Source organism: Pleurodeles waltl, chromosome 8, assembly GCF_031143425.1.
Source record: "Pleurodeles waltl isolate 20211129_DDA chromosome 8, aPleWal1.hap1.20221129, whole genome shotgun sequence".
Taxonomy (NCBI): domain Eukaryota; kingdom Metazoa; phylum Chordata; class Amphibia; order Caudata; family Salamandridae; genus Pleurodeles; species Pleurodeles waltl.
Genome location: NC_090447.1, coordinates 1171057518 through 1171079024, shown reverse-complemented (window position 1 = coordinate 1171079024; position 21507 = coordinate 1171057518).

Below are 21507 nucleotides of genomic sequence, written 5' to 3'. Positions count from 1 at the left end.
GTTGGTAACGTCTTGGTACGTTGGTGTTGAACGTTGTAAGGCAACTGTTGTAATGGTATTCAGGGTGCCAACGTCATAGTGAAGAGACTTGAAATTAAAAAAACCCTGTCTCCAGACTTCGCGACTTCCCATTTGTTGCTCTTAACAGAAGGCACAAGGATCTCAAATGTGCTGGATCACCCTGGTGTATTTTTAAATTTGAATTAATCCGTTTCCTTTTAAAAGAAAAGGGGTGAATAATCACTTACATCTATTAATACATTATGGGGCTGATTCTAATTCTGGCGGGCGGCGGAGGCCGCCCGCCAGAATTCCGCCCCCATAATACCGCTCCGCGGTCAGAAGACCGCGGAGGGTATTATGAGTTTTTACCTGGGCTGGCGGGCGGTCTCCAAAAGACCGCCCGCCAGCCCAGGGAAAAACTCCCTTCCCACGAGGATGCCGGCTCGTAATCGAGCCGGCGGAGTGGGAAGGTGCGACGGGTGCAGTAGCACCCGTCGCGTATTTCAGTGTCTGCAAGGCAGACACTGAAATACCTTGCGGGGCCCTCTTACGGGGGCCCCTGCCGTGCCCATGCCATTGGCATGGGCACGGCAGGGGCCCCCAGGGGCCCCGCGACCCCCCCTACCGCCATCCTGTTCATGGCGGCTTTCCCGCCATGAACAGGATGGCGGTAGGGGGGGTCAGAATCCTCATGGCTGCGGAGCGCGCTCCGCAGCCATGGAGGATTCAAACGAGCAGCGGAAAGTCGGCGGGAGACCGCTGACTTTCCGCTTCTGACCGCGGCTGAACCGCCGCGGTCAGAATGCTCGTTGGAGCACCGCCAGCCTGTTGGCGGTGCTCCCGTGGTCGGTGGCCCTGGCGGCCACCGGCCGCCAGGGTCAGAATGACCCCCTATGTCTCAATGGAAATCATCATAATATATCAATTTTATTATACAGAGCTTCATGCCTTTGTTTAACAAAAACGTTTACATTTTTAAAAATTCAAAAATTCGAAATGACATTACATGTCTAAATTTTCATTTTTTGAGTAACAGTAAAACCTATCAATATCAGTTTTACATAGTCATTCACAGCTGATTTGCGGACAATTCACATGATGAGCATATGTCGGTGTTTTGTTATAAGGTATAGTAAATTAATAGATGTAAAGATAACATTGATTCTTGCTCTTCCCCTTTCGCTTTTAAATGAAAACTGATTACTGCAAATTTAGGAATACATTAGTGGGAGTACCGTTTTGGTGGATATGTAACCGTGAAAACAGCCACTTAGTAAATACTAGCATACCCGTCAGAATGAACCATCCCTACTGTTCCATTTGCTCCCAGAGCATGGATATTAAGTAATTTCAGAAGCCTATGACACTGCCATGCTTTGTACAAAAAAATGATTCCCAGTTAGCAACTAGAATAGTCCACGAGCGCTACACCAAGAGAAGGAATGGCTAGCAAGGGTAGAGAGCGGCGTGTTTTGTTTGTTTCCAAATAAAGGAAAGCTTTTCTGTGGGTTAGGCTGCTTGAAAAACAAGTTAAACATACAAAACCCTCCTACACACCGACTTAAAAGCAAGAGTTTGCAATCATATTCATAATGGAAGCCTTGCAGGGACACCCACTGCTTTAATGGAGCCGGAGATTACCAGCGAGCTCTCGTCTGGGCATTCAACATATTGATTGTTATAGTTAGAATGCTTTTGCAGCTTGAGAAAGTAAGTCCCGGACCGCTCTCGCAAGATGGCATGTTTATCTTTGTGTAAAAGCATCCTTTTTAAAGATTAATTTGTGATATTGGTTGGAATTATGATCCATTAGCACTTGCAATCTTGCAACCTTTAGTGAAAGAGAAACTACATTGCATCAAATGTCTTTTCTATAAACCAGTTTCACACCCGCTGCCTGTCACTGGCGTGCTCGTTTTCAGCACATATAAAAGATTTTCTTTAAATAATTGTAAACGATCCTGAATCTTTCTCCTTGTGCCTGCCATATTCTTTGCTAAGCGCTCAGTTACTTTACAGCTCATTGCAGCATATAAGTACGTTATATGCATCCCTATATGAATAACAGCCTTCATTACGAGGGCTGTGTTTTTCCAGATAATTGCCTAAATCGGGATAACAATTTGTGCACCAAATTTACACCAATGCGTTACACCGATGCGTTTTTCCCTAACAAATTTCATCAGTTAAAATATGCTGAAGTTTGTGTGGGGAACACCGAGTTTTGTTTCTGTGAATGTTGTGAACCCCGTGTGGTAAAACCCCATCCAGATATTATCTTCTACTGTGACATGTAAAACCTGAAGTGGAGTGTCAGTGTCACACGGGGGAAATGGTATTTCCTGTTATATTGGTAATTCGCCAGGACAAAACTAATGGTGGCTATTCCTGAGGGAATGTATGCAGATGCACCGAGTATACTATGATATTTCTCTCTTGCTCTCTTTGGGTCTGCATTTGTGATATAGGTCGTGCTGTTTAGGTCTCGTTTACACAGCACATGCTGTGCTGTAAGAAGTATTGGTTACCATTCAGTGGGCTTTCAACCTGCCCACAGCATACCATCAGTTGTTTTCGTTGTCACTCTCATTTGCAGTCTGTTGATTGTTTAGCTCCCTTAGATAGTTCCCTTCTTTAAGGGTCGAGCCTGCAAGTGTATGCTTCTCACTTGCGAGCCACTATTTTATACAAATAGAGCTCGGAGCACTTGCAAGACACTATTGTATACAAAAAGGGACTGTAGCCTGCCCATTATTTACAATTTGTTGGCTTCACGTCACTCTTCTTTTCAGCTTCCTTAGTTGGCCAGTGCAGGCCAAATGTCTCTTCCAGTCACTTGAGTGGAGCAGGGACAACCCACAGATTGATTCAAGTTAATCCGAGCCTGTCCGTTGCTTCCCACATGATTGAGATACTATTTCTTCCTCTACAGCTCCCCCGTCTGCTGCTCCCTCCATAACACTTGCACTTTTTTCTTGTTTTTCTAGTACATCATTCCTGTCCCCCCAGCACTCCTATGCTGCAGTGCTTCACCCTTCCACCCTCCCTATTATTTGCCCCCCATTCCTCCCCCCGCTGTCCGTCTTTGCCTACAACCACTCAAACAAGCATTGCAAACGCAATAGGTCACGCTTGTGCAAGTTCCATTGGCTTTGTAAATTTTTTTAGCCATGTTGGACAGCAGCATGGCTGAAAGTAAAAATTGAAAGGGCTATGACGTGGCCAGCACTGGTTGTGTTCAAGAGCTGTTTTTTGTGCTATTGTTTCTTCACTTTCAGCCATATTGAACAGCAGATGCACTGTGCAACATGGCAACAAAACATTGACAAAACCCAAAGACCTCACATAGGCGAGTTTGGCTTTGCCAATGCTTGTTTGTGTTAGCTCCTCCCTAGAGCATGAACAAAGCACATGCGTTCTTTCTCGTCTTTGTTCTTCATGGTCTTTTTGCAATCCTCTATTTTTTTTATAAACATTTCTGTACTATTCCTGGACACACAATTTGCTTTCCTACTTTTAACACAGGGATACAGCTTCGTATTTATGTTGCATTCACTCTATCTGCCGTCTCTATCGGAACTTAAAACAACCGTACCACTCTATACTACTCCACTCTACACCACTCCACTGTATTGTACGCCACTCCTCTTCACTCTACTTCACTCTACTCTACGCTATTCCACTGTAAGTCACTCCTCTCTATTTCTCCCCATGTCCTCTAAGCCACACCACTTTTCCTACCCTATTCCACACCACTCTATACAATGCCACTTTAAGGCACTCTAATCGATGCAACTGTACTCAATGCCACTCTACGCCAAGCTACTCTGCCCCACAAAACACAATGCCACTCAATACCATTCTCTGCCACTCTATACCACTCTATGCCACTCTACGCCACTCTGTGCCACTCTGTCCTTGACTCTACCCCACTCTATGCAACTATACTCCACTCCACACCACTCTACTCAATGCCACTCTACTCCACTCCACTCCACTCCACTGTATAATAACCTACTCTACACCACTTTACACCACTGCAGTCTATGCCACTCTACACGACCACATTCTAGTAAGCGCTATATAAATACAATTACAACCTACGACCAGTCTACGCACTCTACTCTTTGCCACTCTATTCTAGCCCACTCTACTCTATGCCACTTTACGCCACTCTACTCAACACTACTCTGTCACTCCACTCTATGCCACTCTACTCTATGCCACTCTACACACTCTACACCATTCCACTCTGTCACCCCACTCTGCACCACTCAAGTCTATGCCTCCGCTCTGTGACCCTCTACTCTCTGCCACTTTACTGTATGCCACTCCACCCTTTGACACTCCAGTCTATGCTGCTGTACTCTGTGCTGCTCTACTCTATACCACCTTACCCTGTTCCACTCTACAGTACACTACTCTACTGTACCCCACTCCTCTATACTCTACTACCCTACGCCACTCCACTCCACACCACTTCACCTCACTCTACCCTTCTCCACTCTCCTTTACACCACTTTACTCAATGCCACGCTCCTAACATTTAGCCATGCTAAACAGCAGCAATGCTACAGTACAACGTGGCTAAAAGACATTGGCAAAGCCAATAGCTAACACATTGGCAATGCCTAGTGCTTTGCCAATGCTTGTTTTAATGCAGGAGTTATAAACAAAGGTATTTAAGCAGATCCAGAGTTCAGTCTAATGCCTAGAGTATATGAGAATGTGTCCAGTTTTTTTCTTGGAAAGTGATTGTAACATGGAATTCATGGAAGCAGAACATAGCGATTTATCAAGTTACTTATACTGTACTAGGATAGTAATAATTAATTTGCCACCTATCCTGCAGAAACATATGTGAAGGCTTAAGTTAAGAACATTTCTAAAAGTGGCATTTTCAAAATAGTAATTTAAAACCCAACCGGACCATTAGATTGGATTTTAAAGTACTATTAATTAGCGTCCTTGAATCATCAATTAATCAATCAGTAGATTTTTAGAGTGCTTCTTGTCACCCGTCAGGGTATCCAGATTCTGGCAGGGTCCACTTTCCAAACTCTGGAAAAAATGGGGAGGTCTGTAGATGAAAGGATAGCTTGTTCCATATTCTGTGTCGTTGGCATATCATGTTATGTTGAGTCCATGGGTTTTGGCAATGCTGGCCAGAAGTGTGGGGCTGAACGAAGATCCCTGGGATACTCCACAGATGATTTTCTTGGGTTCGGAGGTGAAGGGAGGAAGTCAGACTTTTTGCATTCTTCCAGTGAGGAAAGAGGCGATTTATTCGAGGGAAGCGCCTTGGATGCCTATGTTGTGCAGCCTTGTGATGAGTGTGTGGAGGGAGACCATATTGAAGGCAGCCAAGAGGTCTAGGAGTATCAGAGCTGCAGTCTCTCCTCAGTTGAGAAGGGCTCTGATGTTGTCGGTAGCTGCAGTAAGGGCTGTTTTGGTGCTATGGTTGATGCAGAATCTGGAGTGGTAGGTGTTGAGTAGGAAGTTCCAGATGTGTAGAGTTGTTGGGTGATGGCTTTTTCTAATATTTTGACTGGGAACAGAGCAGGGAGATCACTAAGTAGTTGTTGAGTTTGCTGTGGTCTTCTGATGGTTTCAATAGTAGGACGTTGACTTGAGTGTGTTCCAGTCCTCAGGAAAGGTGGCTCTGGCAGTTGACATGTTGAACAAGGTTGTGAGTATTTGGCTAATTCTGCCTTTGCCTAGGTTGTGGTGAGGGCATGGGTCGGCTAGGGCCCCCGAGTGGACCAAGTTCATGATATAGGCGGTTTCCTGTGGCGCAAGTTCACTCAATTCAGTTAGTAGGATGTGTGTGGTGGTAGTAGGGTGGTTGTGTTGCTTGAAGAAGTTGGTGGCCTTAGGCTGGGTTTTGATGTTTCTGTAGATGTTGGCGATCTTGATGTGGAGGATGTTTGCAAGGTTGTAGCAGAGTTTATGTGAGGGGATAATGTTGTTTGTTTTAGCTGAGGGGTTGAACAATCCTTTGACGATGTTGAAGAGTTCTTTGCTATTATTAGAGCTTGATTTGATCCGTGAAGGGAAGGCCTTTTTCTTTGATTCTCTCAACTGTCTATGGTAGAGGTTGGGGGCTGTCTTGAAGGCAGTCTTATATGTTGCGTCCTTGGTGGTGTGCCATTTCCTTTCTAGTTGTTTACAATGTCGTTTAGCGGTTCTTAGGTCTTCAGTGTACCAGCTAGGCTGCTTTGTGTACCTTCTGTGGGTGTTGTTGCCGATAGGAGTGATGCTGTCGGTGCTGCTAGTGATCAAATAGTTGAAGTTTCTGATGTTCTGGTCTACATTGTTGGAGGAGACGGTGTGGGTGGTGTGGAGGGTGTTGATCCATGTGTCCTTTAAGACTGTGCTCCAGCTGCTGTAGGGGGCTTTGGGCAGAGGTCCATGAGCTGGTGATTTGAAGTGGATGTTGGAGTGGTCAGTCTAGGTGTGTTCCGTGGTGTGGCTGTACCTGATGCAGTCACTGGACGTCAAGCTGGGGTCCAACATGTGATCTGCAGTGTGCATGGGGCCATGGACGAGTTGTGCGATTCCAATGTTATTCATGCTGTCGAGGAGGTTGGTAGTATTGATATCATTGTGGTCATCAAGATGGAAGTTGAAGTAGTTGAGGAAAATGTAGTTGTTTGAGGGTATGGCGATGGGGGCGATTTAGTTGCAATAAAGTTGTAAAAGGCTGGATGTGGACCTGTAGGACGATAGGCGAGGGTGCCCCTGATGGTGGTTTTTCAATTGGAAGTTGAGGTGTTCAATGGCTGCAGTGATGTCATTTGTGGTAGTGCATTGGATGGATTGCTTGTGTATGATGGTGATCCCTCTGTCAGGCTTGTTGATGCTGTAGCGATATCTTGTATCATTAGGGTATTGTGGTGGCAATGTCTGGTGCAAAAGTGGAGTTGAGCCAGGTCTCAGTGAGGAAGAGCATGTGTTCTGCTTTCCTGCTCTTATCTCATGACCGAGCTTACAGAACCTCTCTGGAATGCACTTCTGAGTTTAAAGAAGACATTTATTGTTATTATTACTTCACCGCGAGGTTCCTGAGAGACGAAATTAGTAGATTGGCAGCACACGTTCAAAAGTAGTCGCAGCAATGAAAGCATAACATATCAAAGTACTTCTCAGTTGCAATGCACACAGCAAATACATGTGATTATATTATAGCATAACTTCAAAGCAAAGCATAAAAGTCAAAATTGCATCACCGTAGGGCAAGGCTGTAGGGCCTATACTCCGCTTCATCTTTCTGGGGTCTGCAAGTTGATGACTCCGGTTCAACTGCGAGAAAGAGATTTTCTACCCAAACGGTAGACAGGCAACAGACGTCTCCGTCCATGTCTGAAGTCAAGATAGTTTCAATCTAACTCTGCTGTAGTCCAGAGCCATCCTTAAAAGCAAACTCAGTGTGAGAACCGAAGAAACTTGGAGAGTGGCCAATTCTCCGAGCCTCACTCGTTCTCAGACTGGATTGAGAGGTAAACACAAAATCTACGTGCTCTTATCAGCTAGGGACTGGTGTGAAAAACACAGCTTGGTCTACCATGTGGAAAAACACAGCTCATCTGCAATGTCTCAACTGCAATGTCTAACTCCACGTTAAAGCCAATAGGCAGCTAACCTAAATACAAGTGTAATATCTAATGCCATGTCAAAGCCAATAGGCAGCTAAACTGAATAAAGAATGTAATGTCTAATGCCATGTCAAAGCCAATAGGCAGCTAAACTGAATACAGAATGTAATGGCTAATGGCATGTTAAAGCCAATAGGCAGCTGACCTGAATACAGAATGTAATGGCTAACTCCATGTTAAAGCCAATAGGCAGCTAAACTGAACACAACATATAATGTTCCACTGGTGAACATTGAGCAACTAATATGCGCAGTGGTGAAACACAAAGTCATTGGTCAAACACAATTAATAGCATCACAGCATGTCAGGTGTGAGGTTGGTGGTGAGGTCCCAAATCTTGGTGGTGTGTTTTCAGTGAGTGTGTCGAGAAGAGAGAATGCGAGTTGATGTTTTTGTTCAGCTAGTGTCTGTGGTGTGTTCCGTGTGGGGCTATTCGGTGGGCTGGTGTGGGTGCTCTGGCAGGTGAAGTGGCAGTGGGTGCAGGTGAATTGTCCTACCGTGGATTGTGGGTCAACATGGAGGCAGTGTTTTTTGTGGCGTCCGTTTGGGGTCAAGGGTGTAGAGCTCTGCGATGGTGTATCTTTGGGGTGCAGGAGGGCCAGGGGTCATAGCTGTAGACACAGTCCGGGTGCGGATGGGTTACAGACGGGCTTGCCTTTGTTATGTCTCCGGCATGCATGCGGCACTCCAGCTGTGTGTAGTTGTGTTTCAGCCTGCATTAAGTAGGTCTTGGGGTGGGCTTCTGTTAGCAGGAAGAACGGTGAGTGGGAAAACCTGGGTGGAAAAACCCAGGCAACAGCAGTGCAACTGGATCAGGCTGGAACAAGCAGGCACTGGAGGCCATAGGCAAGTGGCAGGCTAGGTGTCTAGGTGCCTAATCATAGTTCTAGCTATTCCCAAACTGACGTTGTGTTATAAGGTGTTATAATGTACCCTAGTGCTTTTCGATGGGCGAGCTAGCATCTATTTTTTTTATATGCTAATCTCTTATGCTAGGTATGAGGGCATATGGTCACTACTCTCCCAATCTAATACTTTCAAATTCTTAATTAAACTTGTTGCTCCTCAGCAATCAATAAATAATAATTAATCTACTAGATGGCAAGATGACTCTTAAACAAAGGTTTGCCTGTCGGTTTATTAGCTAGGAAGGGGCCAATCAACGTTTTTATGCTAAGTGAGTTAAAGCTACATTGAATCCACAAGCCTCTTTCTGTGTAGTTGCTTTTTCAAAAACGTGCATGCGTAGACAAAGCTTCCATCAAAACTCACACTAGTTGAGTCACCAAAGATAATATGCTGCTTCAAGCATTTTGATCTTCTAATCTCCCCCAATTAAAACCAGAGTCTCAGGATATTTCTCGTGCGGCAATTCCACACAAGTCTTAAGGTGTTTTAAAAAACAATTAATTTCTACATTGGAATTATAGAAAACGTTAAAGCATTACGATGTAAATACAGAGGTCTAACATTCAGTTCACTGACAACTGACATAATATTTTGATTAATGTTTGCTAAAAGATGATAGCTACATTTAATGGTGCACCTTAAGAGTGCCACTAGGTATCCAATTCCTCTCTCTCTATACCTTGGGATAGCAGGAGTGGCAAAACTCCCAAATCCACATACCAGATCTTTTGTTTCATAATTATATGACTTTCTTTAATCCAAATTTATTACATCTTTTTTCGTTTTTCAATTCGAGTAATTCTTATGCGTTGGATGTGGTACAATTACGTTTACAAGTGATTTTAGATCAAAAGGTATAGTCTTAACATCCAAATTTGGAGAATAGAAGAAGGTGTCCCTTATGATTCATAAACATATGATGATGTTAACTGTATAGAATGACAGAGGCATCCCAATTATCGTAAGGATATTAACTAGTAGATTCCGAGGGGTGTCATATTGTATATATAAATACGATGGCTGAGGAAGATCCATGAACACCTACTAGTGGTGTGATAGTAGATGCGGTAGTGTTTCATATAGAGATGAGTGCATTAAGGTGTTTTAGCATAGCACATTCTAACACCCGGTTATCAGATCAGATCACAAGATTAAAGATGGAGGACTGTAGAAGAAGGGAAGAGATTAGTACCTAGTGTTTTCGACACTCACGATCTGCCCGTGTTGCAGGGTAATCCTTCTGTAGGTACCCTGCCATTAGATCAAATTGAGCAGTTCTGAAGTGGATGGTGCTGCTGGGGTCCCTCTCCATCATCTTGTTCCACTTATGACATGGCATCCTCATGGGCTGAATTAAAGGGGGGCGGGGGTGGCTGAGATCTTTTCCACTGCTATCTGGATGGTTACTAATACGTTTCTTCACCATCAAAAATTAATGGTGGGTGGTTCTTGCTCTGTGTCCTTTGGTGTAGGATTGTCAAAGCAGTTCAATATTGTCTTCTTTTTGTGTTTTGCCTGAACAACTGCAAAGCGTTGTAGTATTCTCTCGTGCCATGCATTTTTTATGGTGTGTTGTAACTGTGTGGTACGTCTTCATGTGTTCGAACTGTGACAAGGAAGGCAGGGTAGGTGGCAATGTCCTGATTACTAAATAGTAATCTTCATTATTCCAAGTCATGCTTGGCTCGTTACAGTCCCTCAGCTTTGCCTTTTTGCATCCCTTTCTTGATATCTACAGGCTATTCTCGACTTTGGGAGGGGTTTTATAGCCAGAGAGGGGAGGACAGGTATAAAGCAAAAATATTAGCACCTGGGACAAATTAATTACCAGTCTCCTAGGTGAGGACTCGCCTTATGTATTAGGACTGTGTCAAGGTATAGTTATAGTAATGTGCATCATGAACTTTAAAAAAGTTATGGCTTTTTCTAAGGGGCAGGGTGAGGGGGTTGGGTATTTCTTTTTAGGGTGGAGGCGGGTTCCTTTTTTTTTTAGGGGCGGGAGTGGAGGGGTTGGGTATTTTTTTATTTTATTTAGGGCTTAGCGTGGGGCAGGGTAGTTTATTTTTAAAGGGGTGTTGGAAGCTTTAAGGAAGGGCAGAAGGAGAGAGGAGGAGGAAGGATTGGGAGATGGTGCTGTGAGGTAAGTGGGGTTGGGGCAGGGTTGTTTTTTTTAGGGTTCAGGGCAGGGGGGGTCAGGGTACTTTAGTTTTTAGGGGTAGGGGTAGGGGTTGGGATAGTTTTTTTTTTTTTTTTTAGAGTGGGTGGGGGGTCGGGATAGTTGAGCAATTAGGGGTGGGGAGGTTTTGGGCCTCTGGAGGGTGTGGAGAGGTTGTATGCCAAAACCATGCTTGCAGTTTCACATGCTGTGTCCACATATGTCTTTACTAGGCATGCTTTTACAACGAGATTCGTTGTAAAGGCATGCATGGAAACGGCACGGTTGTGGTTCGGATCACATTGTTAAGGCATGCGTTGTTCCGGCATACAACCGGTCAACGTTCACATTTGGCAACAAGTGGTTCTTCATCTCTAACTTGCATATATCTGCTTCGACACTGTGTTGATGAAACCACATTGCACAATGTGATATTTTTGTAGGCGTTTTGGGCAACTTAATAAATAAATAAAATAGGGGTCCCAAAAACATCATTTCCAACATTGTGTTCTCCCACTCGTGACACTGAAAATTGTCTTCATCCTCCATATTGCTCTCTGTTGATGCAGCCAGGGGCATAGTGCAGGCCTCTGTAGCCCCTGCAGTGCAGGTGGACCCCCAGCCCACTAGGGGGCCCAGTCCTTCAATATGGGCCCCATTCGGCTCAAGACCAATGAATATCTATGAGATAAGGGAGCCCTGTCATCATATTCTGCAAGGGGCCCCATCATATTGCCTTATGCCACTACAGCTGCACGCTATTCATCACTACATCAAAGCGCCCACTCCCGAGGTGCATAGACTGTCACATGCTGGCTTTTGCCCTGTTGAGTCTGTCTTCTAGACGACCACTTATTGACCCATCGTGAACTCTTACATGGACATAGTCTAAGCAATGCTTTTTTGACTTGCTGAATAAACCCGGGATAACGAAGCTGGACTCTTTGATGTGGCTTCCATTACCTTCCACACATCTGAGGAGGAATTTCCTTTTGCTAAGAAGCAAAGCAGTGAAACGAGAGACGTTAATGGGATGACTACTAATGATCCTCATTGCATGTTTTAAAACTGTTACTCTTGGAGAATATTACCTGCTTGGTTCTGAACGTGATCAGTTCACCATACTGTACAGTGCCCTATCAGTATTTCTATAACTTACTGTGAATTGTTTTTCTGTGATTCCGAAACATGTTTTTTGTAAAACTCCTCATCGTTGTGTATTTGTCATACATCCTCCTGGTCAAAAAACTGTGGCAGGCAGCTACTCATAAAAGCTATGTCCTAGGAAACAACAGCCATTTTATTTGAACACTGGTTTCAAATAATAAGAAAAAAGGAGCTTCCTTCATACCTCACAACTGACACAAATCCTATATAATTCGAACTTTCCGCCAGGCCTGGACATCCAGCTTTCCGTAGATGGCATCAGGTAAAACAACAGCTTTTAGAAGAACATTTCAAAACTGAGCTTACTCTTTAGAGATGAACTGAGGAGAAAGCTAGATGGAGCACCTCAAGATGAATACAGGTTTAACTACAAATGCATTGTATACTTGGAATGAGACGTGGAGGTAGTGAATCCACATGGAAAGGGGTTAGCCACATGGACGTCAATTCACCAAAATGCCTGGGGTAACGCAAGTGACACCACATGAGATTTAATTCTAACTTTCAATCACACACACACATGCATACACACAATCTTTTACATAAGCGCACTCTCACCTGCAAGCATGCATAAACTACATGTAAATGTGTTTTTTACTTACCTCAGCTACCAAGGAGGGCCATATTCCAGCTAACAGTGCTCCATTTTTTATTACACTAATAGTGAATAATATATTATTATATTCACTAGTAATGTCATAAAAAACTATTTGAAAACAAGGAAGTGGAGCCCCAACCATTGTTCATAAGGATGAGCTGCCATTGTGTTGCTGGCACTGATTTTGCCACCTCTGAGGCCAGGGGTCGCAAAGACAGTGCCAGGGGTCGCAAGGTGCAAGCTGTGGGTCGCAGTGGCGACCCCTGGTGACCCCTAAATGATATCCATGGTTAGCCATTTATAAAAGAGCTACCAGGTCTTCCATTTATACATAGCATAACGAAAATGCTTATGTGCTTTTGACCCTGTGGGACCTTTCCTTTACAAAGTTGGAAGCAATGTTTGGGGGGGGGGGTGATGGGTGTAAAAGGTTTGCGGCAAGAGAGCAACACTACTGCTCATGTGGTGTTCTTGTGTCCATTTCCACACATACTGATGGGAAATCTTGTCCCACATCAGGTCACTAACGGGGATATCATTGCCACTAGCAGCTTTGATATTGTCACTTAGTGACTTGAGAGAGAAATCTACATATACCTTCTATACTCATTTGCGACATTAATCACTTGTCCCTTACTTTTTGCTAGTTTGGCTTTGGCTGAAAAGTGGAAATCACTCATTATTCCTCTCTCAGAACCTGGCTCCCATTTGTAACCTATATGAAAAGATAGCAGATGCTAAATCCTGAAAACAAAATACAAAACCAGGGCTTAATATGTGCCTACTAGACAGAAGGGAAAGTAGTGGAGAGAGGCACAAAGATCCATAAAACAAACTCAATCTGGAACCAAAAAAGAAAACATACATGGCCTTTTTAAAAATGTGATATAGCATCAAAAGTTTGCCAATTTTGCTACAATTTAAATGAAAACAGTGTAAACGTATTTTCATTATATAGCCTCTCCTTTCAAAACTTTGCCTTGAAGTTAAGAGGAAATCTCAGGAACTTGGGCATCAGATGCTGGTTTGCCTCTGTTTACGTCCTGCTGCACTGAGCCACTACAGCACAGCAGGGGAAGCTCTGAAACTACCTTAAAACAATTCCCATGTGTCCTTGTGGTGATAGGAGAGGGATTGAGGGAGTGTCTCTTATAACGGTGGAGGTTCCGCGGATTCCTTTTTATTCCCCTTACCCCTCCCCCCTTGTCCCCTGTGCCCCCTCCACTTCAAAATCTGGGAGTAGGGGCATATCCCCTGAGTCCCCCACACTTCCTGGCTGTAGGATTTCATGGGCAATGGGAGATGCCTCTGCGGTGGGATGTGAGCCAGCGCACATCAGCTGAAAGTGCATGTGGCTGCCAAACGATGGCATACAAGGCGCCCTACTTCTGATAGAAGCCATAGAGCACAGCCTCTACTGGATCTTCTGAAACAATAGAATCAGGAAGGTGAGGCAGACTGGGTATAGCTATCATTACTCCTTTGTTTGTCTTCCTCTCACAATTCTCACAGACAGGGTATAGCTATCAATAGAGCAGTAAGTGCAGTGGCACTGGAGGCAAAGTGTATTGCAGCCCAGGACGCCCATATTTTAGCTATAGTTAACTATCCAACCAGTGGAGTGAGGACCCACTTTCCTTGTCTGACCTGGCCCACTGGAATCCATGCTATGCCTCTGGATGTGAACCATGAAGTAAGATCAGTGATTCATTTGAGCCGGTTGTTGCATGTGGTGCCACCAACACATATTTTGGGGCACTAGCCCTAATGTTTCCTCGTCATGCTTTGATGCAGAACAAAAGAGAGAAAACACAAAAGAGGGGAAAGGAGGATGAAGAGAAAGATGGAACAGTGACAAAGGGAGGATGCGGAGATGACAAGGTACGTGCAGGAGTGAGAAAGAGGGGCAGGGGGTGTCTGGTGGTGGGTTACAGATGCAGGAAGGGTGCTCAAGCACACCCAGCCTTGGTACTCAGCACCACGACCTTCTGCAGCGCTGGCAGCGGAGTCTGGGTGAAACACTGAGCCCTGTAACTTAATATTGTACAAATTAAGCGGATAATTTATCAGATCTGAGCGAAGAAGAGCATGAAAGCCTCAATGAACACACAGAATGTATTAAGAAATTGATCAAAATGCTTTAGGGAGGAACCATTTCAGCATGTGCATCTTAAAGTAAGCGATGATGCTTTAAGAAAACTTACGTCCACATAGAAGTTTGGAGCCAGTACGGATAAAAGAATATCATTACATGCTCTGATATAGTAATAAAAAATTAGGAAAGAGCTATGACTTAAACATGACCCACCATTAACTGAAATTATCCTTAGTTAAGCTGTTGGAAAACTCAGTAAGTTTAGAGGAGATTAGGAACAAAATGTAATGGCACAACACACGTGCAGGCTATGGGGGTAATATGTAAGGAGAGTGGGGGATAATAAAGAGTTTGTAAAGGTCAAGGGATATCAGTGTGGGAATATAGGCCACGTGGAATTGTAAGGACTGTCTTGCTTTTTAAATTAGGTGCAAAAGCTGTGGAGAAAAGTTGCATTTTTACAAATGTTACACAAGTATCAAAAGCAATAGGAAAATGTGTTACGTGAGGGAAGCCTGTGAATAAGTCATTATATAACTATCAAGTATTAAGGGGAATAACGGTTAGTGATCATCCCGCAGATTTTGTGGAGCTAAATGATGTCAGGGTCAAAATGATAATGGCCTTGGGTTCTATACTGACTGTTGTCCAATGAGCATTTTATGGAGATATTTTTTATAAAGCCCGATATAAGGCCATATAGATTTGGGGACCACTTTATCAACTGACTGGATATTTTGACTCAGACACAGAAAGTAGGGGAAGGTGGACACAAGTGTATGTTTCCAATAAGAACAAGGGTATGTTCTATGGAGTAGGTTTTATGAATCGATATGTTCATCGTACCTTGTTAAAGAAAGCGGCAGTTCTTGTTGGAAAGACTGGGGTATTCCAGTTAATATTACAAATACTGTTGTTTTGTTGCAATATTTTTTAGATAATCTGCATGATAGACATAACATTCATAGGCCCATATTTATACTTTTTTAGTGCCGCATTTGCTTCATTTTGTGACGCAAAAGTGGAGCACACTTACAAAATACAATTGTATTTTGTAAGTTTGCGCCGCTTTTGCGTCAAAAAGCGGTGCAAATGCGGCGCTAAAAAAGTATAAATATGGGCCATAGTTTCATAGTGCCCAGATGCGGGTTGGGGGACGGTGTTGTCCTCATGAATAGATGAGATGTGGCCCCAAAGACAAGATTCAATAGAAGCATTTGAAAAATAATGCCAGTAAGAAAGAATCAGTCAAAAAGTGAGTTCATGAACAGCAATTTAGAGACCTAGGAAGGTTTATTAAAATATTAAAATGCAATTCAGAAAAATGAAAAGTGCAAATGCAGCAGCAGTTTCTCTAAATAAGCCAAAGGAAATAGAAATAAATTCCCATTCCCAAGAAGGTTCACAGAGGTTAAGTCAAAATACTGCATTAAGCAAAACCTCAAAACAGGCTAAGTAGGGATGATGTCTGTGGGTATACTGAATGTGGTGTGTGGGTCGGTGGGCGTGGCAGGGGTGTCTGTTGAAGTGGTGGCTCATGTGGTGTCTGTGGGTGAATGTTGAGTGCCTGCGTGCCAGTGTCTTGCGGTGTTTGTGTCAATGTGTGCTGCTTGTGTGTGTTGAGGTGGGTGCGTACGGATGTGTCTGTGTGCTTGGGATAGGTAGGGCAATAGGGAATTTGGATTGGGAAGAGGGAGATGGAGGGGGGAGTAATGTAGGGGGTACCTGACTGACATCAATGAGGAGGCCAGAGCCTCAAAATATCTCTGTAGGCCAGACATGTTACTATGAATGCCATCCAGGAAAGCATTGGCTGCTGGCAGTTGATTTGCCAACCCATGTATGGCATTCAAAATGGCACTCTGGCCAACAGAGATACTCCTCAGGTGGTAAATAGCCTCCTCACTCTGGGCAGCAGGGGTAACAGGGGCTGAAGTTGACATGCATGGGGCAAAGGATACAGCCACCCTCATGGCACGGGCAACTGGGTGGGGAGCAACGGGGACGTGGCAATACAACTGGGGGTGGTGGACAAGGATGGTACAGGAGCAGGTCCTGATGGGTCCACCACCACTAGGGAGTGGCCACTGGAGTTAGAATCCGATGATGAGGAGGTTGATCTTGTGTCCTCTGTGGCACTCCCCTCATCCTCCGGGCCACTGGATCCCTCGGTGTCAGTGGTGTCATTACTGGAGATACTGTGGCCAGATGCTTTCCCACTTGGTTGTGCCCTGTCCCCTTTGCTTGACTGAGATGATGATGCAAATACAAAGAGGAAAAGGGTCATCATATGTTCCTGATCACACATGAACAACAGCTGTGATTAGCAAACATGACCATGACGTCAAGTAGGCCCCAGCAACAAACTACGTCAAAGTGGCTCCTACATGTACCATACAATATGCATGCAATGCCTCCTGAACTGTCAGCAGTTGCCCACAGGAAAATCGGGATCCCAGACAACTCCAACTGCATGGGTGAAGTTGTGTAATCACAGTAACAATGAACAAGTAGGAGACTGCATCAGCCTCAATGCTTTATCTCAGTTACTTGTTGACATACAATAGTAGGCCAATGCCAAGTTCATTCCTACAGATCTCACAGAAGATCATGTAGATATCTATTTATCACATACACAATAACAGAAATGATGCTCCAAAATACTGCCATGTTGCTGACAGCAATACAATAGCCTGAAGAAGGTGACATGGAAATACTCGTGTCACACTGGAAACATATCAACAATGCACACCTCTCCATGTGTAATTTGAACACATTGTGTCATGGAGGTAGTACTAATGTTGCTCAGATACACATTTGGGATGGAAATGTACACTGTGGACAAAATGTGCAATTGTTAGGGAGATATTTCTCTAAAATACACAACACAATGAATCAGCAAGCCCCAAGTAAATTACCACTACTGTATGGCACCCCCTACAATGACATTCTCTGGTTGCATCAGTAGAAGCCATTAGTCACTTGCATGATGGAGAGGCCCAGAGATTTGCAAGTACTTGTAGAACACCCTCAACATGTTGCACAATGGAAAGCTACAACACTGTCTCCATTTTGGTCCTACAAACCCAGATGTCCGTGGATGAATGGTTGTACCCAACCACATGTGATTCCAACCTAACTGCAAGTCACTCCATGATGCATGTCAACTGTCAGGTAACAAACCTTCCCCATTTCACATGTGCAGTGCACTTTTCCACATGATGCCACATCAATCGCATAGAAATGCACATTGTGGGTAAAGACTCTAGTCCTACCAATCATGTCCCTCATTGCTACTGCAGTTGTACATGCCAAATGACATGCAATGAAAGGTGAGGGTATGTATGAGTAAACAATCAATGGTGACACACTCCTGCCTGTGGCACCACATGAAATGTAGCCTCATTCCATAAGTCCAATTCCAAACACAGGTTGGCATGCACATATATGTGAGGGAATACAGAAATCATTCCATGAACAAAGGAAGACAATGCATGAAACAGCAGTGCACACGTTTTGTTAAAAGAGAAAGGAACACATGCTAACATATTGGCACAAGGAATGTTGGCAATAGTGATGGCACATAAATCATGTCAGTGGACATTCCCCACTTACTAAGGGAAGGTTTTGATCTGTAGTTGCACCCAAAGAACAATGTATGCTCTGTCACATGTATGATGGCCCCTTCACATGACAGACAGTAGTGAGGCACCAGCACTTGTCACACACTGAAAACAAGTGGTCTCTGGGGGGCAGATGCCAGTTTACTAATTTGACCAGACACATGGCTGATGACAGTGATCCATCACCTCTTTTTCTTTGGCCTGTAACACTGAGGAGTAGTTGTCTGTTGCATAGAATTTACATCTTCTACAACAACAAACATTACTTGAGTGATCAATGTCCACAGCCATGTGTTGTCCCTGGAGAGCAATGTTTTTGTGGATTGTACCCAGTTGTGTCCTAAGTCCCTGAGCTAATAGACAAGGCACATCAGTATGCACCACATTACATATCTACAGAAACAGTTACTCATCTAGTGTGTCACACATGGCCCACCCCCAATCATCAGGGGGAGATGCCAGAACCTAACACATCAACTTGGCTATGAGACAGGCAGGTATATGCCTTGTACTCACCCCCTTGTGGCTGCTGTTCTCCCCTCAAATGCCCATTAAGGTCCGGGTATGACACCACCAGAATGAGGGCCATTAGGGTGGTCATCGTCCGATGTGCGCCCTGCCCGGGTTGGGAGGGCAGCCCCAGCTGGAACTCAGCGATCTTCCTGGCCTAGCATCTCAGGTCCTTCCACCTCTTGCGACAGTAGGTGCTCTGCCAGCTACGGACCCCCAGGGTCCGCACCTTCTGAGCAATAACTCTCCAAATAACCCATGTTCGAAACACCAAGCACAAAATGGGCGATTTGTCAACATATCACAAGTGTAAAGCACACATGCTGATATGTACAGGGACATGACTACACATTTTTGGATTCATCTGCAGACTAACCAACTACCCAGCTCATGGTCTACAGTGACTAAGAAAGTCTACTGACATCAGGTAGCCTATGCCCCAGCAACATGTACTGTGATGTGAGCCACAATGGAACACTACACACCAATGTGGCTTTTGAAGGGTAAACTCCTTAGGCCTGACTGGACCAACACATTTACCCTCTGCCAGATTGACTCACTGCATACAGTCCCTACAGGCAACTACCATAGTACAGACTTCACCCTTACATTTGAGTGACAATCAAAGGGCTGTCATGGTGGGTACGAAAAGTGCCTTCCCTGTGCATGTGTGGACATGTGGCCTACCAAATGCAGGCTAATCCCACTTCAGGGTGGGTTTCTGTGGTATGTACCTTTGGACATATGTTTCTAACCTATAGAGATGGCATCCAACATACAAATATATGTATTGTACAGTTTCTGCTATGTAACCATGCTACTGAGTCACATGTCATGGTCTTCCAAGAATCTACACACTTTCTGCACTGTGGGTCTGTCATTTGTGCAATAAGTATGTACAGGACAATTATGACTTCTGTGAAGGTGACAAAAGAGATGTGGGGGAGTAAGGGACTTGGCTTGAGTCAAAATCACACATTGACAATGATGCAAATTGCACATATGGACTAGTTCTGGGATTTACCTCAGTACCCATTCCTAATCTAGTCAATGGACTGAGACATTCAGGGCACGTTTTGCTACTAGAGCCACATATTGGCCACATGACAGGATCTGCAGGTCTACAGGGAATGGGCACAGTGCCACAGTTGCATAGCCACAGTGACTCTCCCACAGACTGGACTAGGTCTCATACTGGGAGATACATTTGACAGGCCCTGGACTCTGCAGGCTGAGCATACAGAACCTACATGACATTCACATTTCCATCACTTCCATGCATTATAGTACATCATGTGGTCATCAGCAATGTGGCTTGTGTGGTAACCTGAAGGGCCTTCCAGACAACAGTTTGGCAAGGCCAGATGTGGGTTGAAAGATCTGTGGCACAATACACATTGCTTACAAGATCCTCAAATGACTCAGACAAGATGCACACACAGCTCATGTTATCAGGCGCATACATGTTGTCTAAGATTTACAACCATCATAAACAAAGAAATGTCATTGGATGGCAGTAAAGTCTCCTTGTCCAGTTATGTGCATCCAACACAAGGAGGATCTAGGTCCCCAGAAACATCACACAACACTAGGTGAATGAGCACAACACATAGTACCGATCACCAATACCTGCACCATGCACATCCATTGTTACCACACAGACTGCAACAACAGGCACACAAGACGTCTAACTGGCACATGGACAGACTGTTGCCTGTGAGGAAAGAAAGGAAGGTGTTTGACAGGGCCAGTTGTGCCAATGAGGTACTTACCAGCTCCTCTGGTGAGCCACTGCGCTGTCCATACAGGGGAAGTACCTTGCTCACAAGTCTCTTCATCTCCTCTGGAGAGAAGGCAGGGCTTCTTTCACGTGCTGGACATGACATGATTGCTCTCAGAGGCAGCACACAACAACTGAGGTGGTGGAGGTGTTGCTGGCAGCAATGTCAGGAATCAAGTAACTGATTTTGCACAACGGGTGTACACATAAGCCACGTAGGCGTCATCACTGCCGACGGACACAGCCATTGGGCCGGGACTGCCACAAGCAACATTAGCCTATGGCTGTGTCTTCCACAGTTGCAACCGCCTACCACATTGACGACTTCTGCCGTCAAATGCAGGTCAAATGCCCTGTCACAACAACAATATAAGTTTAATATCATCACAAACTTCCTCAATCTGTCTTGTTGTGTAGGTCCCACTACACAACTGCCAGTGTAGTGTGTTGAGGGCACAGATGGCATATGACGGCTGTGCAATTGTGTTCCAGATAGTTGGGTGTCTCCTGAATCCATGTTGTGGATTCATGTGTTGACAACCATGGTGGTCACATTTGACCCTTGTGTATTTGCTAGTTGTGATGTGTACTGGGTGTCATGTCTATCCAGTCAGAAATGCTGCCACATGATATTGTTGCCATACATTATGTATGTTGCTGTGGACACAATGACTAATGTTCCAAATCATGTCTTTTCACACACAGGTACCCTGGGAGAGGGAGATTGCGACAACCTTCTGCCTACCATCCATTACCAGACCTTCAGGCCATGGAAGAATGCCACGTCATCCAGCTGTACCGTCTGTATAGGCAAACAATAGTGGATTTATGCCATCAGTTGGCGCCAGATCTGATGCCCGCTAACAGTAATCCATACTGCATACCACCCATTGTACAAGTCATGTCAGTATGGCACTCCCTTGCCACTGGGTCCTTCCAAAATACAGTGACCTCTCTGTTGGTATGTCCCGGTCTATGTTCAGTCTGGTGTTGAAAGATCTCCTATCAGCAA